Source organism: Galleria mellonella, unplaced genomic scaffold, assembly GCF_026898425.1.
Source record: "Galleria mellonella isolate WM207_F2 unplaced genomic scaffold, CSIRO_AGI_GalMel_v1 utg117, whole genome shotgun sequence".
NCBI lineage: Eukaryota > Metazoa > Arthropoda > Insecta > Lepidoptera > Pyralidae > Galleria > Galleria mellonella.
This window is the reverse complement of record NW_026441980.1, coordinates 4,738,238-4,764,674: the sequence shown is the minus strand read 5'-3', so window position 1 is coordinate 4,764,674 and position 26,437 is coordinate 4,738,238. Positions and strand designations below refer to the sequence as shown.

General features: G+C 31.2%; 1 protein-coding gene across 3 annotated transcripts in view; it reads left to right on the top strand.

The window, feature by feature from the left end:
• The window catches only part of LOC113511665 (cardioacceleratory peptide receptor-like), a 157,976-nt gene that overhangs the window by 74,312 nt on the left and 57,227 nt on the right, over positions 1 to 26,437 (top strand). For 2 of the 3 annotated variants that reach the window (XM_052896690.1, XM_052896694.1), the window contains exon 2: positions 11,019 to 11,051. The exons of the other annotated variant lie outside the window; for it this stretch is intronic. The gene's annotated coding sequence lies outside the window, so the exon portion shown is untranslated. The remainder of the gene's footprint in view (positions 1 to 11,018; positions 11,052 to 26,437) is intronic. 3 annotated transcript variants of the gene reach the window in all.

Here is a 26,437-nt window from a genome sequence, read left to right as displayed (position 1 = left end):
CCCATTACTGGCAATATACTCTATATTGCTATATAGAGAAATATAACAATCCTTCTCCCCCCCCTCCTCTTTTATCTTTTTACAATTTTATTATACTACTAAGAGAAGATTTTTATTTACTCTATCAGATATGCACAAAGACTGATATGTTTTCTAAGTTGAAAAATATGACTTGCTTACACAGCGTTCTTGTGTAGGTAGGTACCTACTCGTATCTTCTGGAAGTGTCTATATATTTGCATTTAGTTGACACCACGGTTTTGTCCCTTTTAAGTACGGTTCATGGAATAAACGGTCCGGCACTATTGTCCCCAAGGTGTTATTCGTAGAAAGGACCCCGGTACTATTCTTGGTGTATGGTGAAATTGATACTTGGTTGGTCACATTGTCATAATGTGTTTGTAAGATTGTTATTTGAGACATTGTTTTCGTTGGAATGTTTGTTATGTTACTGACTAGCTTTTTACCCGTTACTTCGTACGCGTGGCTTTCAGAAGTAAGAAAATTAATGATAGAGACCTTTTTTCAATGGCATATAAAAATAAGATATATACCAGATTTTAAATTAGAGCAACAGAAATACAACTGTGAAAACCGCATCCAATTTGGTGCTGTAGTTTTTGAGTAATGGCAGAATACATATAGATACTCAAATTTTGTAAAATGTATTGTTTTGACACCTATCGGTCTCATCGGTCGGTAGATAGATAGATAGATATTCCTTCATTAATATGAAATTCTTTCTTCGAATTTCTTCTTAAATATCTCCCATGTACAGACATTATTTAGTTATATTTTTCTTAGTAAAATGTCATACTTACATGTAAATGTAAAGGTGTTTTTGTATGTATGTAACTCTGAATAGATTTTGATGAATACCTATATACTATTATAATTATTAATGTGTTCAATAAAGTATAAGTGAATAAAAAAGTATGAGAGTATATTTTATTCATGCATGCAAAATCGTTGTTTATGTATAAATAATAATGTTTTTTTTTTTATATACGTATTGATATGAAATGAACCGCAAATTCTGATCTTAACATATGTTCAATGATAACATTGTCTAAGATATAGAATAATGTAAAAAAAATAACACCTAACGTAAATAACGTAACATAGAAATTTTCATATTTTTATTTTGAAATTTGAAACCTTATTTAACATGGATTATTAATAGTGAAAATCCGGTCCCGATTTTTATAATTTTTTACTCATTATTAATAATATGTTTCTAAATTTAAAATAGTACACAATTTGGAAGTGAATTAATAACTCTACAATTAGGACAGTATTCTCAAATAGAACTGTGTCAAAATATAATTTAGCACGTGTATTTATAGTTGAAATTATACATAAATCAGAAAATAGCAGTAATTCTACTTTCATGTCTACAAAATACGCGCTGATCTTAAAATAGTTGTTAGAAATAGTGACGCGCTGAGTCGACTTATTTTGGTAAAAAATCAAAGAATACACCCGTAGTTACTAGTACGCGCGTATATACTATATTCGATTATTCGAGTATTTCATCACATTCGAGTATTTATCAATTAATTTTTAAAGTTTAATTTGTTTTTAGCGTTTAAAAATTAAGAAAAAAAATTATGAAACCATGAAACAGTAATAAGAACTTAGGATAAATATGCGACTTGTATTCGAGTATAGCGAGTTCTGTATTCGAGTATCGTATATCCGAATGCCGTATATTGGTTACTCAAGTATTTGACTACCAAGTAGGTATTCGAGTCCATACTCGAGTCAACTTCGGCACATCACTAGTTACAAAATCGAAATCTGGCAGTCAGCATTATCCGTCAATTAATCATGCAAAAAAAACTTATTAAATTATAACTATAATTTGAAATTTAGACGATGAAGAAATTTTATTTGGTATCTTCAATGTAAATATTTGTTACTTGACATCGTGACAAAAATAATATTGTCCAGTAATCTCACTATTATTATTTTAAACCGAATAAGATTTCTATTGGTACCAAATCTTTTTATGATTTTTAATACATGGTAGACAAGTTGACGGACAGTGACAACCGTCGCCAATAAACGTAAATAGCAAATTGATTCGGTACCTCTGTTCCATTCGTGTGTCTACCATGAAGCAGTTGTGTTTGCATGGCTGTGTTTCGGTTTGAAGAATGGGATATGGCGTGAATTTACAGGGTACAGAGGAATAACACCTGAGTCCTCAGGAATGACAACGCATGGGGGGTATCATGGGCGAAACAATATACTCTGTTATGTCCATGATACTGCTCATATCTATAGGCGACGGTTACTACTTTCCATCAGGTGGGCCGTTAGCTTGTTTGCTATTCTAAGTTGTTTAAAAAAAAACAAGCACCATGGATGTCAAAATATAAACTGTGATTTCTATAATACCCCTCATGCATAGCCACTTCTAAAGACTAAGTGTGTTAATTTAAGATTGTGTTCTTTAAAAAAAATGAACGAAAACCGACTGCAATTGTGACAGAAACAGTTATTTTAATTTAAAAACTAAAATACTGAAACGATTTTAATAAAATTTCAAAGAGATCAATTTGTAATATATCCTTTTAGATAAAAAAAAATTTAAAATTGTTTTATAATTGATAGAGTTATGAGGTAAAAAAAAAATACAACCGAATTGAAAGTCACCTTCTTTTTGAAGTCGGTAGAAAATGCAAATTATTTTGAGATATAGATAAACTTTCAGTTCGTTATAAGAACATTAATGTATTGAAAATTATTTAATAAGTTGACATTAATCTGGCTATGGTATGTTTAAAGCACTAGAAGTCACGCACTGGATATTGCTTTCAGTTATTGAAATGCCGATGAGTTCGCATTATGTTCATTAAATTTTTATGACCAACTCGTACTTGAGGAATCCCTAGTAATATTAGTTGGAAAATTTAAATCGAAGGTGATGGAACTGTGGAAGAAATTGTAATGTAGGTAATCGCAATGTGTGCGTTAAAGCATGGTGTAGTATGGTGTGACAGATTTTAACTATAGAAATTATGAGAATGAACTGTAATGAATGAGATTTTTGAGGTTAATATAAAGAGGGAGACTTTGTACAAAAGTCGATTGCTTGGGCACCTCTGTTCTATTCGTGTTTCAACCGTAAAGCAGTTGTGTTTGCATGGCTGTGTTTCGATTTGAAGGGTGGGATATGGCGTGAATTTACTGGGTACGGAAGAATAACACTTGAGTCCTCAGGAATGGCAACGCATGGGGGGTATCATGGGCGAAACAGTATACTCTGTTATGTCCATGGTACTGTTCATGTCTATAGGCGACGGTTACCACTTTCCATCAGGTGGGCCATCAGCTTGTTTGCCATTCTAAGTTGTATAAAAAAAATTGAAAGGGTTCTTCAAAAAGGGTATATTGAGGTTTCTTCAAGGTCAGTAAAGCGCACGTGACATTTCTAGTTTCCATAGGCTACCACCGTTTACCATCAGAGGGAATGTATACTTGTTTGCCACTTTTGTGGTATAAAAAAATCTTATAATCATTTATTTATGTTTACTTTATTGTCTAACAAAATAGCCTTATGGCAGAGTATGAGGCGGTCTATACTCAGTAGTGGACAGGCAATGGCTGAGATGAGATGAGACCAATTAAATGTGGTACTAAAAGGCATAAATTGGTACAAATTATAACTTGATACTTTTTCGTAAGCAAACTTTTATATATTTATTTTAATTTTAAACTTATGTTATTTTTTTTATATATTTAAAAAAGCGTTTCTCGCTTTACTACTTCATCATATCAGTCTAACTGTCTATTGTTGAACATAAGCCTCCTTCTTGGGTTTTTTTATACTACTGAGGTGGCAGACGAGCATACGGCCCACCTGATGGTAAATGATTACCGTGGCCTATGAACGCCTACAATTCCAATTACGCACGCGTTGCCAGTAGTTGTCACGCTTGGCAGGTGAACTGGCAACCGTTGTCAGGCTTCAAAGATGTTTTAACAGGTTTGTTGTTGCCCATCACTCGCTCTCGCTTAGTCGCCTCTTACGACATCCACAGAAAAAGATAGGCCCTCTATTTCTATACTGGGACCACACTATACTTAAATGAATTTAAATGAAAAATATATGGTACTTTTTTATTATAATTTACACGGGAATGCCTGATTTATTTTGGTTTTTTTTTTCTTTAACCATAGATATTATATTTGCAGGAAATTTGCAATTAATATAAAGAAATATAAGAGACAATAAATATAGAAACATGTCTGTAGGAGACAATAAACAACTAGGTACGTATATTAAAACTGCGTCTGCTTGACACTACATAGACAAAATTAGTTCTTATTCAGTTATATAACACAGGAAAGTCTGCTTTTTGCACGTTAGTTATAATATTACAATGTGAAAGGAAATTTCATAATAATGTCGTGTACGCATAATATTGAAAATTTATAATATACTGTTTTTGTCGTGTGGTCCCGCTACAAAATGGGCCACTTTACTTTCCCGTGTTATAAAAGGCGACTAAGGGAACTTAATGGTCGAGAGATGGACAGTAGCGTCCCTCATAAAACATCACCAAAGCCTAACTGTGGTTGCCAATCCACCTGCCAAGCATGGTAAGTCCTGGCAAACTCTTCCTTTTTGGGGGAGGTTTATGTTTGGCAGTAGATAGTTGACGGTATCCACTGCCAAACATAAGCTATAGTAATAATAATATATTATACTATTTACTATTATATTTTTTATTTTTCCTTGTCCAATATTCGCCATAAAATGACTGATAAAATCTTATAGATAATAATAAAAAAAACATTTAGATATTGGAAAATTATATATACATTTTATTTTCAAGGCTAATTCGTCAGATGGAAGGTGAACCTTGATTATAAAAAAATATAGATGAAATATGAGACGACATAATTTTTAAATATTTGCAAAAATAACTTTTTATGAAAATTCTTCGCTTTCAATTCAAACAAATAAAATTGCTAGAGAACTTTTATTATAGTAAATAATCGTTATTAAAAAATATTACTGTTACATTAAAAGGTAGGATAGGAGGATAAATAATTTTCAAATGCATTTTCAATCATGATTAAAATTGAACACGATCAAAATTTTTTGATTGCAAAAAGAATTATTAAATTGGGTTTAAAATTGGCTAGGATTTCGTATAACATAAATAATTGATAAGAATTTCGTAAAAAAAAAATTACTTCAATTGCGGAGAAATGAGTTATTTTGATTTAAAAACTAAATTACTGAACCGATTTTGATAAAATCTCTATAGAACTAAACTGAAGGTATATAGGTTTCAGATGAAAAATAATTTTCCAAATCGGTTTACAACTTCTGGAGTTACAAAGTAAAAAACATAAAAAAGAAAAAAGAAATCAATCGAATTGTGAACCTCCTTTTTTTAACTGATTTAAAAATTAGTTAAATTAACAATAACAAATAAACAGTCGTTTAAAAAGGAGGACAAAAGCTCAGTAATAAGATTACTATATCCGTTTAACGAGTCTGTAACTACACTGCACAGAGTTGGTTACTTCAAGGCCGTACACAACACAGCTTTCTACTTCATTGAAGTCATACGTAGAAATGAAATGCTTAATTACTCGCATGTTCAGTTGATTAAACAAGGAGTGAAGTGAATTCTACTTAAAGACAATTTGTTCAATGTATGAGTATGTGAACATTCATGGAATGTTTTATGATAAAATTAACACTTATTACAGTAGTGTTCAATTTAATATTACTCTTGATGCTGAATACTGGGAAGGTTATAAAATATATTTAAATATAATTCTCTGGTACTGTGTACTACAAAAGTGTGTGCTAATTAACAAAGACGTAATTAAAACTAAATCTATTATTATAAAAAGTACATATATAGTTCTGCGAAAACATCTTGCATCTTAATTCAAAATTTTAATTAACTTTATACAAATAGTCTTGTTTAAAAGCATTTTTAAACAGTATTTTTTTAAACTACAAAATATATATAAAATGGTAAACAAGCTGACAGCCCACCCAATGGAAGGTGGTAAGTACTGTTGCCTATAGATATGAACAGCTCTATGGACATTACAGAATAAAAAAATTCATGTAATTTGTCTATGAATTATTTAATTGTCTATTCATGTATCTTATTTAAAAAAAAATAGCAAAATCACTAGTTAATAGTTTCTTTTCTTTGTAAAGAATAATTAAATATTGTGTTTAACAAAAAAAAAATTGACTTCAATTACTACCAATTCTGGGAAAAAATGGGTTCAATTTGTAAGTACATACTTTGGGATAAAAAATAATTTTCCAAATCGATTTATAACTGCGAGAGTTACGAAGTAACAAATATAAATTGAGAATCTCCACATCTTTGAAGTCGGCTAAAAATGGTAATGTAACTCTTTTACAAGGATATTTTGTTCTAATAAATATATAATGGTGAATCATTTTGAAAAAATCTCATTTTGCAGTTTTAGTATTGCGTTCATAAACAGTTTTTCGTGTTAAATAAATATTTGCTCGCTCGACATACGTTTATTTATGATTCAGCTAGAGATCTGGCTAACAGGATGACTAGTTTACTTACTCTTCGAAACACTAAAATAAACAAGATAATAACAACAATTTTTTATTTTTTTTTATGACAAACAAGCTGACCTGATGAAAACGGTCGTCTATGGACATGAAAAGCACCATACAGCATACAGATTAACCCATAATATAGTGTTATTATATAATATTAAGGTATATATTATATGTATTCTGTAATTTCAATTCAAATTTAATATTGTTAGTCTTAAAGATCCTATAAACGATTAAATAAGAAAAGGACTATGTACTTGGCTAGAGAGACCTGAAAGTATCCACACCAGATCCTTATAGTTATATATAAAAGACTAGCAAACCACTTTAGCTTTGCACGACTTTTTTGTGAATAAAGTACACTCCATGTTACTCTTGAGCTTTCCACAAATCAAAGATTTTTTAAATTAGTTAAGTACTTTTTGAGTTCGCCTATTACAATCAAAAGTTTCTAGTTTATAATAGCGGTTTGCTAGGCCGGGTCGCTGGGCTTCTCTATAATAGGGTTTTTTGATGGGTGGAAATGGTATAGTAACCCCGCCTGCGCTAACGGGATACGCTGGCGGACTACCAGTGAAGGGTGATAGATGAGAATGAAAACAGGCCAGTTAGCCCATCATGATGGATTCATCAGGAATTAACCATGATAGTTTCCAAGGGGAACCGTGAGGAGGTCGACCTGGTTGGGTATATTGTGTAGCAATGGGATTCTCAGTCTCCATTACTAACAATCCCTTTCCCCCCTCTATAATAGGGTTGTACACATCGATGGCTGGCTCATTAGTCATACTCGTGAACGGATGCATCAAAAAGGGACTGATTTCAATATTCAAGAATACTGTGATTGATTGTTGTTTTTTTTTAATCAACATAATGTTTGTGATAGTCATTTTACGTAAACTCAACATTTATTTTTAGCCGAGCTTCTTAGCAGTTCTTCTGGGAAATGAGCGGTAGATTCACAAAAAATTATTATTCGAAATATTTATTTACTGTTGTAATCAAGTTTATATGAATATTTATTTTTATTTTATTTATAATATTAGTTTAGATCAACACATATCAATGACACTAAAGGTTCTCAAAGTTTTCCTGGAAGGAATACCTTTCAAGGAGCATCAACATATATTGCATTAGTATAACCGGTGTGAAATCTCTGCTAATGAAGGAATCGATAGACATTAAAGATCCTTCCTCACTAAAACATTTCATAGGAACATGATAACGTTATTGTCGAAAGGAGAACTTTTGTTATATTCCATTTTGATGTTAAATAAAAAATTAGTATATATCAGTTATTTTCATAGTATCTTGTTTTATGAGATATTGTTGTGAGAAACGGCCGCTGATATTCGAAATATTTTTATTCTGCAGAGACGTACCATTCGAAATGAAGTCTAAGAAATCGTGTTTCACTGAGAAATAAATTAATAGTCTTACTGTAGCTGTACAATATGATATAATAAAATATATTGAAGTATATTAATACCAGAGGGAGACTTTGTACAGAAGTGTTTCTACCGTAAAGCAGTTGTGTTTGCATGGCTGTGTTTCGGTTTGAAGGATGGGATATGGCAGTAAATTTACAGGGCACAGAGGAATAATACCTGAGTTCTCAGCATAGTAACAGTCACTCATGCGAAACGTATACTCTGTTATGTCCATACTGCTCATGTCTATAACCGACGGTTACCACTTTCCATCAGGTGGGCCGTCAGCTTGTTCGCCATTCTAAGTTGCAAAAAAAAAAACATGCATGGGATTTTCGAATGAAGTCAATGAATATATTTTGTTTTACATACAATTCAATATAATATTTTCTATAGTAGACTTGGTTTATCTAATAATATAAATAAGTGTTGTGCTAGTATGTACTGACATAAATTTAAATTAATGAAATTACAGGGTACAGAGACATAATATCATAGGCCTCAGGAATGGGAACCTGTTATTACAAGCATTCATAGGCTACGATAAACCCGTTTATTATAAGATCAGCCGTATGCTTGATTGCCATTATAGTAGTATAAAAAATTACATAGTTATTATCTATTTTCAATAAATAAGTTCTTTAGTATATATAGAAATGCAAAGGAATAAAATTAAACGAAAAAAATCAACAGCGTCACAAATTTTCACATCGGCACAGCTTTACCCATTAAATGTTCATAAAATGGGTTGGATTACTTCACAGTCACATGTTCAAAATTATTAATGACTCCATTAGCCAGATTTATGTTAGTAAAACGGCATAAAATCATCCGTTACAAACGTTTGCTAATAATGACAGAATTTTATATAGAACTGGTTGATGCATGTGGATTTACACACGTGATATCATGTTCTCCTTTAAATTAGAATTTTCAAAAATTCTTAAATTTAAAATAAACCTGTTCCAAATTTCAACTTTTTAGGCAAGCGATTATATATATATATATATATAATCGCTTATTTGTCCACTGCCTCCTTCATAGACTGTCATAAAAAACCTTATAGCAGTTTACAATTGCCAGCAGTTGCCACGCTTGGCAGGAAGACTGGCAACCACAGTTTGACTTTTGATGATGTTGTAAAAGACACTGCTCTCTATTCCTCGATTCAATGAAATGAAATGAAATATTTATTTGCTTTAGACAAGCATTTGACATAATAAAGGGCAAGTGACAGAAATTTTTGGTATCTGTTGAATTGTCCTAAAATTTTAGGTATGAAAATTTTATGTAATAATTAAATTAAATTAGAATATTTAGCATTAATGAATATTAGAAAATACAAAATTTATTTCAATTGAAATATAGATTATAAATAAACCAATAAATAGGTCCAATATTATCAAATAAGATTAATAATTACATTTTATATGTTATACCAATAACATTATTACAATCCATTATAAGTATTATAGATTATTTGTATTTTATATTAGAAAAGACATATTATACATAATATTGCTATGACATGTATAGGCAATAAGGTTTTCACACTAGTTGCCAACCGAGATTACCAACCGTAGTCAGGCTTAAGAGATGTTTCAAGAGGGACACTGCTGCCCATCCCTCATTCTCCCTTAGTCGGTTCTTACGACACCCGCGGAAAAGGAAGGGGTGGCCTATTCTATGCCGGGACTACACGGCCAATATTACAAAACACGAAAGTGAATTTGTTTAGTACATTTTGACATCTTTACCGCTTAATCAATCGTCATAAAAATTGTTACACACGTAGTATTTTTATTCTGATCAATCAAGATATCTCGGTCACGTGGACAAAGTCGCCGGTAAAAACTAGTAGTAACACATCTTCACGAAAATAAACCGTTACAAAGAAGTAAAGTAGCAATAAAGTGGGGTCTAATGCTCAAGAGGTCTCAATGAGAGGTATAAATAACATTTAACTTGACGCTGACGGGTTCTAATGTGGATAATGCTCTTATTGTTCTACTTAGTTCAACTTAGTGTTGGGTTGTGTTAAGGAGGACAGTGCATTTGCGTGGCGCCATAAGTAGTGTCCGCTCTTATGTCGGCATAGTGGACTTGTCTTATTATCCCGGAAACGTAAGTAATTGTGCGAAATGGCTGGTCGTGGCAAAAGTGAGAAACTAAATCTGCCTACATATACATATACATACCCACATAAATTAGTATAAAACTATTGTTTGTGCTGTGTTGGATAGTGTATGAGTTAATATTGGATATATTACGTATGTGTATAAGCCACGAAGTATTTTTCTTCCACTTCGAGCACCTAAAATATTGACATTTGAGTATCATTGGCATTTATATTAGCTCGAAGCTCTACGTGTAATATAATAAAATGCATTTTATATCTCATTGAATGCGATGCGGAGGCTTTTAAAGATGTAGCTAATACGCATATATATCATCGACTTTTACTTATATTTATACTGTGCTGTCATATTATTATTTGAGAAACGTAAATAATTGTGTATAATGGCTAGTCATGGCAAAAGTGAGAAGGGAAATCTCTATTTGAATTTATTTCAATATAATTTGCTGAAAAATTAAACAAATGAATAATTTATTTGACTATTATTCTAATAAGACAGTCTGTTTATGTTTAATAGTAGTAGGTATAAATAAAGAAAGCAATTAATTGATTGAATTTGTATCGATTTGTTACTAATTTCATTCAAACAATGTCTCTATAATAATTTCATCAAAACTGGGTTACCTTTTCATTAATTTTTATTAAAATGAATTTTCAGAGATAATCTATTAAACTGTGTACCTTTTGATGCTAGATAAGTAATGTATTATGAATTTAATATCTAACATGACTATATGAATACGATAGCTGAATCCCGTGGCATTACCCACGTAAATTGTTATCAAACCATTGTACTGTGTGTTATATGGCCCGTCTATGCATTTTACTATCTTTGATATTTATATCGATTTCATTGTTTCAGTAAGTCCTACCGCTGCATATTAGAATCAGAAACGTAAGTATATTTAGCCTTATGTTAATTCACTTTTAACGATTACTTGAATGACGAGTTTGCAAATTGTTCAAAATGAAACTTTGTCATTTAATGTTAGTTCAGATTTTTATATAAATATATTTGTAAATAAACTTTTAAAAAAAAAAAGAAATTCAATTGAGTTTCTTTATATTCTTCTCAATTTTAGATCTATATACCGAACTTTACGGTTCAGATAAATATAAAATTATAATGTAAAAATTTGACGTTCATAAGCGTAAAATGTCCTATTGAATAAATGATTTTTTTTTTTTTTTTTTTTACGATAATTATGTTAATTCATTTTTAAGTCTTCTTTAAATTTTGTATAATGAACGACTTTGAAAATTGTATAAAAATGAAACTTTGTGATCTTTGTGGTTGTTTAGATTTTTAGTATGTTATATTTAACTACGCATAAACTTTTGAATGAATTAAAAATGGATGACATTTCTTTAAATTTTATTTTATAAATTTTAGAAATAATAAATAAGCTGCGAAAATTTATCCTAATTCAGATAAATCCTAAATATAGATAGATCTCAGTATGTTTATTGATGTTTAATAGTAATATGAATAAGTCGATTGAATATTTTTAATTGTTACTAATTTTATTTGGAAAATGTTCCTGCGATAATTTTTACAAAAGTGAAATGTCGATAATACATCTAAGGGCGAATCGATTTTGTTTTTTAATATAGATGATAAAAAGGCAAAATACAATAAGTGTCATTTAGTGAATTTTATATGAAACTAAGAAATGAAGTTAAATGACTGAATGAATACAAATTGGTAATATAATAAACGTTTATTAGGACGAAACCGTTAATATCACTATTTTTGTATTTTTGACATATTTTATTTAGCCCAAGAACTATCTAATATCTTTAGTTTATTTACAATAGAATCAATAAAATTACATCGTAACCTCAAGCTGAGCTGACCATTTATAATATTAGTGGGATTAAATGAGGTTTTTTTTTTGTGTTGAATGGTATATTTAATAAGTGAATCAGTTTGATTTCTAAAAATATAAATCAAACCAAAGTGTAAAGTAAAAAAAATTCTGTTGGCCATTTTGTAACTTGACTAAATGACAACCAGTTTGCATCATTTATTAAATATATCATTCTATGCAGAAAAAAAAAAACATAAATGAATCCTACTCATTTTATAAATTATGTTTTGATATTTATATTTTCGTTAGTCAAAATATGAATGAAATTTAATAAATTAGTTTTTATTATTATTTCATCAACCCCAAGTAAATGGAGTTTTGCCAAAATGTTTTATGATTGCCACGCTTTATGTTTATCGCACTCATAAAGATTCTATTTTATATAATGCAAAGGTAATAATAATATTTTTTTTATTATACGTATGTTTATATTATGTAGGTACACTAATGCCCATTATTTAACCAAAGTATTAGCCCTCATTTTGTTTATTTTTACGACACTTTCCCATAGTTTGGGTGGCCCATTCTAAATGCTTCGACACACACGGCAAGTTTATATGAATTTAGATTTATAATCTAACTTCTAGACATAGAACATTTTATATGAAATAAATCACGGTCAAGTATGAATCCATGTTTGTGATATATGCTAATAGACAATTTCTATAGTTCAAAATATATTTAATGCTTTTACATCGTCGATATTGTATGACGTGCGTTAAAGCGACTAGCATTTTTAGAACATAGTAAATGCGCCTTTAAGATGACATTGTTATTTTGATCATAAATAAATATGTATATATAAGTCACACCTACGTGTAATAAAACATCGTTAAGTAACCATCGAATTTGGACTATTTAATTGTTTTTGATGTTTTTATTTTATGGGAATAACTTAAAAAACTATAATATATAACTATAACCAAATATCAAAACAAAACTATAAGATTGATAATAAAGATTAAATATAGATAACTGATTGTTATTTATTGACATAATGAAAAATGCGTGTGCGAAAATATAAATCAAACCATTTGATTAAAAAATTATTTTATTTAATTGCTAAACGACTATCATTAGCATCATGTGTGTAAATATATCATTCCACTCAGAAAAAAAAAAAAACATAAATGACTACCAATTATTATTTTAGATATTTATATTTTTGTTAGTCAAAATATGAATGAAATTTAGTAAATTAATTTTTATTATTATTTCATCCTTCCCGATAAATGGAGTTTTGCCAGTAGTTGCCACGCTGATGGAAATTGGCAACAGCATCTATTTTAGAGATGTTTTAAGAGGGACCATGGACATAACAGTAAGTTTTTCATATTTTATGAACATGGCATTCTATGAAGATGCACACACGGTGATAAAAATGGTAGGCTATAATCTAATTGACATAGAACATTTTATATGGAAGGTTTCGGGGGAACAGCCTGTGATATATGACAATAGCTGCTTAATACATTTAGCTTTTAATTCGTCGATATTGCTCATGACGTGCGTTACCACGACTAGCCTTCTAACGCCTGGTGACATTGCTATTTTGATCAGAAATAAAAGTGAAATAAAGTTCACACCTACGTGTAATAAAACAGTCGTTAAGTAACCATCGATCTAAGTTATTTGATGTTTTTATTTTATGGGATGAAAATGGAATTGTAACTCTGCCTGTGCTATCAGTAAACGCTGACACGGTACCAGTGATTGATGATAAGTAAAGATGAAGTTAGATAACTAGTTATTTGATTGATAAGTGAAGACGAACGTGAAGCGAAGATTACTACTCATTTGATTAGAATTATTTTGTTTAATTGCGCCATCATTAGTATGTGTGTTACTGTCAACACTCGAAGTATGACTATCATTATTATTACCAGAAATTTGTGCCGAGCGGTCAATACAAAACTCCGAGTAATAATCTAACAATTTTTTTATATAAATTAGAATGGCAAGCTGGCGGCCCACCTGATGGAAATTGGCAACAGTCATCTATAGACATGAGCAGTTCCATGGACATAACAGTATACTGTTTCATGTTTTATGAACATGGCATATGAAGATGCCTAATATATATATATATATATATAAAGTAAATTGCTAGCAATTGGGTCGTTACCATTATTAATAACCGTTCACTTCAAGTATCTATTGTCGGCTAAATTTATGAATTAGTCATGCAGTATAAAAATTTCTTACTTCATATTATTGATGCGTTTATAAATATACAAAGGTCAGAGGTTTACTCTATTTTTAATTCCTGTGGGATGTTCTTACGTGATTTTTATTTACATTATTTATAAAGTGCCTACTAAACTTTAATATGGTACTATATCAAGATAATATTAAAACATTTTTGCAAAAATAAAATGTACAATATTGACAAAATTAGTGTAGGAAATAAATTAAGAATGTCTACTGTACGAGTATGGTCTAATTGAAACAGATAACTAAACTGCATTCACAACTCGACTTTTATGCCTAAGTAAAAGAGATGATCAATTTGAACTTTGAGTATTAATCTTTATATTTGTCTGAACATAAGTCTAAAGAACGATTAAATATTAAAAAGTAAAATAAAAGCAACAAAATAAAAAAAATAAAAAAAACTTTTGTAATTGCAATTTAATGAAACTGAAAAAAAAATTACTGTTTGATTTAACTTATTTTTTAATGGTCGATTTAAAAAAAAATGTTTCATCAAGATTGTTTACTAAATTGCTTAAGTAGAAAAAAAAAATGAGCAATATAAATGTTTTTAAATTACTCGTAGATTGCACTAGTATTTTTTAATTAAATAAAAATGATAAAATTATAGATTCTTATCAGTTCTTACATAATTGCTGAATACGTACCATTAAAAAATTTAAACAAGCTAAATAAGTAAATACAATATTGTATTATATGAGTACATTGTATCTATCCGCTATACCATAAGTGACTAATTACTGCCCATAATACTAAAACTGTGTTTAACTATTAGCTATTATTCCTAGAATAAAAACTGTAATATTAGTAATAAGTATAGTATTTTATGGGGGCAAATAACATTCTACTTTTATAGCGGTCTCTCATTGTATAGATATATTAAGCCTTTTATTAAATGGTTTATGACAAAACTATGGGCAACGGTAAGATGTTACAACTACTAAAATTGATCACTTCCATCTGTAATGAAGTATCGAGGTTAGCTCTGGTCGAGGTTGCGACTTGAAGTGATTTTATTGATTATGTATAAAACCAAAGATATTGGATAGTTCTTGTTCTTAAATTAAAATGCTTATCTCATAGAATAAAGATACCTAACCTACCTAAGTAACTGTGGTAATTGTCATTCTCTTTCTATGATTTATTTAGTGCATATTATTTTATACACTACAGCAGATAATAAATTGCATGGACGTATTTCTTAATGTCAAACTTATGTCTAAATTGTGATCAGAACTAGTCTATAAAATAACACTTATAAATTCTGTAATAATTTTAATAAAAATGCTTGTCGAAGGCACCCTTGTTTTCTAACAATATTAAAAAAATACCCTCAATTTTTGTACTCTATTTACCTATTGTTATTTTTTGCAAGTGGCAATTTTCTTTAAATCTTTACATTTGTTTTTCCATAAAAAACGTGCATAAATATTTGTATATTTTACGCATTATCTTTGTCAATTCTATATTGATTATTAGGATTTTTTTTGGAAGCGTTTATTCTCTCATTGGTTCCATGCTATTTTTAAAATAAATTAAGTCGCTTTTTTATACAACAAAATTTTGAACTGTTTTCAATTTGCTTTTATAATAAAGACAATAATTTTTGCTTTTCTTTCTAAATAACTTTCGTTTCATGTCAATATGGTTAAGCACTTCCCATAAAATATTATAGGAAAATACATTAAAAATTTATAGATCAAGTTTATCGCGCAATTGATCGTTCCGCACTTGACCGCAATGTTTTTTTAGGTCTACGTTCAGTAATGTAAGGTTATATTCTAAATTTTCATCAGCTTTTATTAGTTTTACGAGACATTCAATAGATTTAATTTCAAAAGATCTCACGACGTGTAAACATGTTTTGGTCTGCCAAAAAAGTTCCGCGACATAATTATGTTTTCTTTTGATGTCCTGTCAATAAACGATGGTGGTTTATAAAAAGGTTTTTTGCCCATTGATCAGTGTTTTTCAAAGTGTGGGTCGCGGCCGCTGGGGGTGGGGTTCTTAAGCCTTTACAAGGGAATTGCGGAAGGTTGCAAAGTCGTAATAGAACAACAGGTTTACAACGTAATCGATGTCTGTTTTAGATACTTCATTATGTATTTTTATTTATTTTATTCATTCGATATATAATTACCAAAAAAAAAAAAATTAAATACATACATACAGGTTAAGGTATGCGGAGGATAGGGGTTCGCAAAATATTCTTACATACCAAGGGGATCGCGTTATGAAAAAGTTTGAAAAACACTGCCATAGATGAATCAGCACCAGTTACATTAAACCAGATTATATTAAAATTTCACCGCGCAAGCTGTTATCTTTCTTTTAAGTCATAACTCAAGTGGATAAAGGAACAGTGTGAATAGTAAAAGAAACTGTTAATAAACCTCATTAAGAAACAAATAAAAAAGGTAAATGAGCAATGACTCGTGGAACTTTTTTGTTTGTAATTAACTTTTGTTGTCTTTTAATTTTTTTTTCAAAGGAGTTGTTTTACTTTCTTTTTATTTTATTTTAGTACAAACAGTCATTAAAAAAATTACAATTAAATTTTTTGTATGTTATGTAAAAATAGACATCAAGTACTAAATATATATACAATAGTAGAAGTTTATGAAGTTAATTGACTAAATTGAACCATACGTGTATAAAGTAAGCATATATAGGTATGAAAAAAAATACTGCAATAAAGTAATATAGTACAAACAGATTACAGAGTTGTAAGTAAGTGATATTTATGGTTTAACAATAAAATATTCTTTAAACATAATAAGTAAATATAATATCAAAGGGAGAGCAGAAACACCAACTCATCATTAAAAAACAAAACTAAGTTACAACATATACTTATATTCCTAGGTTTCTTTTTTCATGTATGTCACAAAGTAAAAAGTGCTAATTTATTTTGTTGTATCTAGGTTTGTTTAGGTAATCGGTAACGCTTTACTAAAATATTCTCTCATGACTACTTTTACATAATTGTTGACAGATAATTGACTACTATTCCCGTTGCTAGCAATATACTCTATCAGGTCAACCTCCACGTGCCTTTCCCCCTGAAAACTATTATGCTGAACCAGGTGTACTCATCACGATGAGACTGACCTGCCTTTTCATTCTCGTCTATCATACATCACTGGTGTTCTGCCAGCGTAAACCGTTAGCACAGGCGGGGTTCCTATTTCATTATCATCCATTAAAATATTAGTAAGGATCATGATTATAAGGGTCTTTCCACATTATCCCATGTAATATCCTTGTCAAATGTCGGTGCGATAATAGAGACAAGTCAAATGTACGAAATTTAGACATGCTTTTCATTATTGTCTATCAGATATCGGATTCGACATTGTCTAATGCGCTTATCGGAGCATAATGTTTATATTTGTATTATGTAAGTATACATTTACTCTGGTGTATACGTGATTAAACCGGAGACGGTAAAATGGGATATCATCTGGAAAATGTCAAGATATTGTACAATATCGGATATCGGTTATGAGTATCCGATGCAGACATCGTATCGGATAATGTGGAAACGCTCTAATCCTGAGTAAGGTAGTGACTTTTGTCTAATGATGGATATAATATTAATAGTTGTAGCACTTCAGCTACCCGCTAACAATATGCTTTCTAACTGCATTGGGTTGACTGGAAGAGATCTCTGTCAGAGATAAGTCCACCCTTGCTCACAATATTTATAAATGCATTAACAATGTAATTTACAAGTGCTTATAATAATGTGATAATTAATCACTATATTACATTGTTCATATTTCGTAGATCATTTATTATAATACCTATGTTAGGTATAAGATGGTAATAGTTTAATGCTTTTTTTTATTTTGATTTAAAAACTACAATAATAAAATGATTTTGACAAAATGTCTATCATCTGGGATCACTTGGTAAGTATATTTTTTTTAATAAAAAACAAGTTTTCCAAATCGGTTTATAACTGATGGATTTATGGGGTAACAAGCATAAAAAATTTGACCGAATTAATAATCTCCTTTCGTAAATCGGTTAAAAAGCAAGCCCCTTTTAAGAATATATTGTTTTTATGCAACTTAGGATGGCAAACAAGTTGACAGTTCACTTGATAGAAAGTGGTAACTATCGCCCATAGACATGAGCAGTACCATGGCCGTAACAGAGTATACTGTTTCGCCCATAATACTCCCCATACTTTGCCATTTCCGAGCACTCAGGTATTATTTCTCTATACCCTGTAAATTCACTGCCATATTTCAAATGCTCTTCAAACCGAAACACAGCTATGCAAACACAACTGCGTGTAATGGGTAATATATAATATATATTACCCAAAAATTTTGTTTCATTGAATAGTAACTTCTCGTTACATTGGCTTTAAGTTTGGGGTTACCCGACTAGATTCAATCTAATATATTTTTCTCTGAAAATAATGTCACTGAAATGCAAGAAGCAGTGAAAGAAGATAATAATATAAGTACACAGTATACTGTTATAAATAAAAAAAGTTTTTAATAAATATAAGATTTTTTCTCTCTTTCGCGTGATATTCGTAAAGCACTTAGGCTAATGGATAACTAAATATGAGATAAATCATTTTTGGGGAACTCATTTTTACGGAAGTTACATTTGTTGGTGAAATTCATCAAGCTGTTGTTTCCTCTTGACATAATTTTGTATTTTAAATGTTAAATTAAATGTTTAAGTCTACACTCAGTTCAATTGATTTGTAAAACGATCTCTGTCAGCTTTTAAGTCGGGAACACCAAACAAATTGACAATTCATTTTGAAGGATATAATGGATGAAAAACGGCTTATTTTTACAAGCCGTTGTTGGTTGTGTATTGTATGTGTTAAGTTATGATATCGCAAATCCATGTACCAAATTTCATTTTTTCGAATTTCAGATTAGTTTAGATATTTAATCGTGATTATAGTAATAAAATATTATTAATGGGATATTCATATTTTAAGGATATTAAGGATAAACAAGCTGAGGTGGTATATGTCTTCAAAAACCGACAACCGATGGCGAAGTGTCTCAGATGGTGACTCTGAACAGACAAACATAGTGTAGCACGATTCCTCGCTAGATAGAGTGACAACCTTAAATGCTTTGCAGACTGTCAGTGGATGCAGGTGGCCCAGAACAGAATGGTAGTCTATGGGGAGGTCCATATGTCCAGCAGTGGATGGATAATGGCTGAAATGATGATGATGATGACGGCTCAAGACCTTGCCTCATAGCAACCTATGGAGAGACTTCTGCTCAGCAGTGGATACATAACGGCTGATACGAACGGCTGATGATGAGTCATATTTCAAACTGTTAACCGTGGAGGCAAATGTTTATATCTAATACAATATGAAATAATACGGAAATATCAATTATATTTTAAAATAGTAAATATTCTACGCTGTCAGTTGCATGTCAAAAACAAAACGTGTGGAATTGAACATGTTAATAAATTGAAGAAATGGGATTGAAGTTGCTATTTATAATTTATGCTACTATCAGTTTTACATGTTTGATATGTAAAATTATAAGCTGACAGCACATTTTTGGTCGTGACAGGCAATGTCAGCATCGAACTGCATCATGAATATTACAAAATACCAAAGGAAGGCTTTGTACAAAAGTCGTTTGTTTGGGTACCTCTGTCTCATTCGTGTTTCAACCGTAAAGCAGTTGTTTGAATGGCTGTGTTTCGGTTTGAAGTTTGATATGGCATGAATTTACTGGGTACAGAGGAATAACACCTGAGTCCTCAGGAATGGCAACGCATGGGGGGTATCATGAGCGAAATAGTCTGTTATGTCCATGGTACTGCTCATATGTATAGGTGACGGTTACCACTTTCCATGACGTGGGCCGTTAGCTTGTTTGCTATTCTAAGTTGTATAAAAAAAAAGAATGGACTGTAACGCCTGTGGAACTCATCACGCGTTACAATGATTGAAGACTATGAAAAATGACTCCATTATTCATCATCTCAGCCTTTAACTGTCCACTGCTGAACATAGCCTTCCATATAAAAGGGGTTTTGCCAATAGTTGCCACGCTTGGCAGGCAGATGGTAACCACAGTTAGGTGTTTAGAAATATTTTAAGAAGGTTGCTACTGCCCACCCCTCTACCATTAAGTTCCCTTACTTGTCTTTTACGGTATTCACGGGAAAAACCTCATTATTAGCTAGGACCAAACAGCCAATATGGCTCCGTTTCCTATAAACGCACTGCCATTTCCCGCTTTTTAAACTGAAACGCGGTCATTAAAGCACAGCTGCTTAGCAATCCATCTGAGATCCATTTAGCTGAGGCTAAAATACATTTCTGGGTAATATATTGCTTTTAATGAAAATTCTTTTAGGAAGCAGATTTACGCGCGAACCGAAGTTTTATTTCCTTATTAATTGTATTGAAAGCGTCAAATTGAAAACATTTCATATGGAAAATTATGTAAATGTTCTCTGTTAAGGGTTTATACAATTTTTTTTTTATTTATAAATGGATATTTATAAATTTATTAAACATTTTATATATTAGGTCCTTAAATGAGAAATTGGCGTTTTGTACGAGAGGAATATAAAGTGATTTTATTTTGTAAAATATATTTAATTAAACAAAGTATGCACCGTTGTTATCTATGCACTTTTGCCATCTCATAGATAGTTCATTGATCCCTAAAAAACCGAGAATCAATAAATTCTTTGAAGGCGGCGAGACCGGGCGAGAATCAATAAATTCTTTGAAGGCGGTTTGGACTGCTGCATCGGAGTTGCTTTTTTTTCCTTGTCAGAAGATGTCCAAATTCCGGAAAAAATAGTAATCTGTTGGAGCAAGGTCCGGGGAGTACAGTAGATGTCGCAGACATTCCAATTGTTGCTCATCTAACTTAGTGGTTGTTTGTTGTGCAGTGTGTGGTCTTGCGTTGTCGTGAAGCAGCAGTGGTCTAGAACGATTAACCAATCTCGGTTATTTAGCAGCTAGTTTTCCTTCATGGTTTGCAGTTGCTGATAATAGATATCTGCCGTAATCGTTTGGCCAGATTTTAGAAAGCTGTAGTGGACGATACCGGCGCTAGTTCCCAAACGCTTACTAGTAATTTTTTCTGAGTCAATTTTCGTTTAGGGCAGGAATTGGCTGGGTCTCCAGGGTTCAGCCATTGCGATGAGTGGTTCCGATTATCGTACAGTATCCACTTTTCATCACACGTAATGATTCGATTTAAAATCCCTTCATTATTGTGTTGGTTGAACATAGTAACACAGCAGTCGACGCGTTTGCAAGTTCGATTCACTCAATTCATGAGGTACCCATCGTTCAAGTTTTTTTACCTTTCCCGATTTGCTTCAAGTGGATTAATACAGTTTTATCACTTACCCCGAAGCCTGCAGCTATCTCTGAAGTGCTTTGTGATGGATCCGTTTCATGATAGCCTTTATATATATATATATGGTAACACTGGGTACTTCTGCTAAGTACTTCTCTTTCTTTCTCTCTCGATATCAGTGTCGGCGGTCATGTTTGTAACAACAAAAAATATAAAATAATTATAAAGAACGTCCGTTGTTTAAAGTTACCATATTAAGTAATCATTCCAATCATGTGGTCCTTCGAGCCGGATAATAAAGAAAGCCGGATTTATTAAATTAATTATGATTTTATTTCACTGCCAAAGGTTACTCTATGATACCATATAGCTATGACCCCGTACTGGACTGAGCATGGCGCGTGTAAGTCAAAATAAGAAAGTGTACAATAGTGGTGCACGACTTCGAATTAATTTAAACATCGAGCATGTTTAAGTTTGATTTTGTGCATTTGTATTTGTATTTATGTATGACAAATTATATTATCTGCAGTAGTCGTACGGATATATAATTATATATAAGAGGCAGGTAGTGTTGATTGTTAGCACTAGGTACTTTCTTGAATATTTATACTTGGTAATCGAAATATTGTAAAAAACAAAACGAATTACATAAATTCCGCGCGCTACGAATTTTTTCAATAACTTAATTATAGGAACATGGTTTTTAATATAATATTTCTATTGTAAAAAGCACTTTATAATTTTGTTTTTATTCCTGACAGGTTTCATCTTACGATATTCTCTAAATTCTATATTTAAAAAAATAATTATTTCGTAATTAGAATTTTCAAAAGAAAATAGGAAAATTAATTAATATTTAATCGAATATAGAAACACGTGTCGTATCTTTTTTTACTTCAAAAAGAGAGTTCTCAATTAATTAGATTATATTACCGTATGCAGTATTTTGTATAGAGTTTTATTACTTACGCAGTACTGTTATCAAATTTATATCGATTTTCAAACCTATTCAAGGATTTTTTCTAAAAAAGAAATTTTTCTTTTTTAGAAAGAAAAATTTTTCTTCTTTCAAATTCTTTTTCTTTTTTCAAATTCTTGAAATATTCAGGATTTCGAACTTAGTAAGAACCACAATACAGTACCTTATTCTAGTCGTTTTAGAATCGTGAAATTTGAAATATTTTAGGACGACCTGCTACTAGATGGAGTGACGACCTCAAATGCATTGCAGGGAGTCAGTGGATGCAGGTGACTCAGAACTCAGGCTATAGAAGAGGCCTATGTCCAGCAGTGGACGAATAATATTTTTTTTTTATTGGATGTAAATGGAATGGTAACCCCGCCTGCGCTAACGGGATACGCTGGCGGGGCACCAGTGAAGGGTGATCAATGAGAATGAAAACAGGCTAGTTAGTGGGCTAATGATGAATTCATCTGGAATTAATCATGATAGTTTCCAGGGGGAACCACGAGGAGGTCGACCTGGTTGGGTATATTGCTAGCAATGGGATTCTCAGTCTCCATTACTAACAATCCCTTTCCCCCCAACGGATAATGGTTGAAATACCAATGATATTATAGCATAAAAAAATCTGTTTTTTTTATAATTGTTAATTTATTTTTTTAACCGACTGGGGAAAATAGATTTAAATTTGATTTCAAAATAACTAGCGATTATTTATCTTAAAACTAAATGCTTCTAAGTTGCATAAAAGAAAATTAGGATTTATAAGTAAATAAACTGACTTGAACCACAAGCCGGTTGCTGATTGTAATTTTCTCCTTATTGAATATTTCGAACGGGTACGATATATTTGCAATACAAATATGATTATGTTGATTTCTTCAGGTCGTAATACGCTTGTGACAGCCCTACGTGTAAAGGTCCTTACGATAATGTAACCCTTCACTACCAAGTTGTTTGTATTCTTCTCTCATATGTAACAATACCTACTTGTGTATGTACAGCTTTACTAGTACTATAGACTAGCATTTACATGCGCCTTCGTCCATGTGACTGAGACATATTTACTGACAAAAAGTAACCTGTGTTGTTCTCCATCCCATATAATATGTGTATACTAAATGTTACAGTGATTAAGCTATTTAAGATATTAAAAGTCAAAGTTACTTACACATGTATAATACATATAAATAAGGACCGAGTGGTCCCGGCATAGAATAGCCCATCTTTCTTTCCCGTGGGTGTCGTAAAAGGCAACTAAGGGAGGAAGAGCAGCGTCCCTCTTAAAACATCTCCAAAGCTTAATTGCGGTTTTTTCTAATGGGTGATAATGGAATGGTAACCCTGCCTGCGCTATCGGTATACGCTGGCGGGGCACCAGTGAGCGATGATAGGTGGCAATGAAAGCAGGTCAGTTAGTCTATCATAACGAATTCCACTAGAATTAACCACGATGGTTTCCAGGGGAAAACGTATGTGGAGGTCGAACTGATAGGGTGTATTGCTGGCAATGAGTCAGTTAGACCCTATTACTAACAGTCCTACGCCTAGTTAGACAGCGGTTGCCAATACGCCTGTCAAACGTGGCAACTACTGGCAAAACCCTCCTAGTGGGAGGCTTATGTTCAGCAGGGGACAGTTAAAGACTAATATGATGATGCTTAGTAAGGATATGGCAGTGAGTTCGTATGTTTGTTTTGTTACCTTTTAGTACACTTAGTTGTACGACCAATCATCGCAAAATTTTAAATATATATAGTATTTGAAATGGAGAAAAACATATGCTACTTTTTTACAGACAAAGCCGCAGATAAACACTAGTAATGTATACTATCTCACGTTCCTATAGGAGTCTCAGGTCGTTTCTTGTGTGCTCATTGTCAAGATATTTCAACTGTTAATTCGACATCGTTGAACATAGACCTTATTTATTTGTATCCATTAATTCCCTACAATAAACTCAAGACAATCGCTCTATCTGTACTGTTTATAGTTGTACGAAAATGCAACTAGCAGTAAAAAATTAAGGAAACCATCAGTTCATTTTACAATCTATAAAAAAGTACATATCCAGCTCATATACTACGTAGTAGTTATATAAATAGTGTACCGTGACTCTGCATCATTGAACTCATCACATGTAAATCCTTAATATTCTTCACAGTTTACAAAACAACGCGGCTGTTGTTTTCTTTGTGTGTTACAAAGAGAAAATTTAACTGAAAACATGTAAATAAATCTTCGGCGCAGACGTTCGAGTGGTGTAGATCTGTTTATCTTGCCGTCTCATTGCGAGCGGTACGCAAATGGATCGGGAAGTTCATGAATATAAGTGACTTACAACAAAAGAAAGTGTGTGTGTGTATATGCGTGCTTGCGTGTGTGTGTACGTGCGTGCGTGCGTGTGTGTGTGGGTATGTACATATGCAAATAAAAGTATATACTCGTACTTGATTATAATACTCCGGATATAAATTATATTACTGCCTGGTTTTTGGAGATCATTAAAAATTTATCTACTATATATATATATATATATATGAGTATATTTTCACAAATGGTAAATATAATTTGTAAATGGATATTTGGAAAAACCTGTGAGGTCTATATCTTTGGAATATTTTATTCAAATTATTCCATCGAGTAACTATAGCCACGTCTATTGATATGACTTGTAATATTATTTATGTATGTCTTCATTAATTTAATTAATTATTATCTCACCTTTAGTAATATCTAATTAATTAAAATTTCAATGATCAATAGTATAAAAAAATTGTTTTTAGCTTATAAATCGAAATTTCAGAATAATTTATGTATCGTCATTAAATTAATCTTATGACTAAGGTAAGGTAACATCTAAAAAAATTTTTTTTTGTCCTTATATCTGTAGGCTACATCTTAGAAAGTAATTAAAATTTAATTAATATTTAATTATTTTCTAATTGAAAGATATACGAGTATTTTTTTATATTTATACACTTTACCGCTTGCATTGACACCACACCATAATCTGCCATCTCGTTAACGAGTGTTTCACTCACTTGCGCCACGTTTTAATGGAAAGAATAAATAAGAATAAATACATCAACGAGTCATTAAGCACCCAATAAACAGTCACGTGTTCTGAATTTTATATTCGTCGTCTTGTGTAGGCTTACTTTACCAGCTTGACTGTCAATGTAAAGTGAAAAATAAATTGTATTTAAAATCAGGTCACGATTACAGTATTTCTGGAGAAATAATTATAATAAATATAGTCGATACTTTGCAAGTGAGTAGTATTAATTTGGGATGTAAGGATGTCCATATTTCATATTTAGTCAAGTGTTTCATAATAATTTATCCAAATGTTTGTTATATGTTACTTAGTGCAGCTTTATTTGTAATTAGCAATCTGTCCTGTACTTTTTCCGAAGAATTTAAAAAAAATCTTTCATACAAACCTTACTTTAATTAAAAATACAACAAAAAAGAATTAGCCAAATTTGTACAGCTGTTCTGAAGTGATGTGCTTACATACGTCTGGCAATTGATTTTTATTTATATGGATACGTACATATTAGAATGTATGTGTTTGTAAAAAATCATAATTTTTAATCTTCAGTTTAGTTATCATCTTATTATATGGTGTTTTTATATTCTTTATGTTACGTTTCAACAAACTGTAAAAGAACTTTGTTTTCAAATAGATAAATCTAGATTAAAGTTTAGCTGCCTATACACGCAGATATCAATGTTATTGATATTCCTTACAGAACTTGTTTACAATGAAACTGTCTTAATTTTTCCTATAAAAACATGTAACAAAAATAAAAAGAAAGAAAAATATTAAGCCTCCCATACTTATTAGATAGGTTACACTATGAAGCATCTTGTTATCGTAAAGACTCGA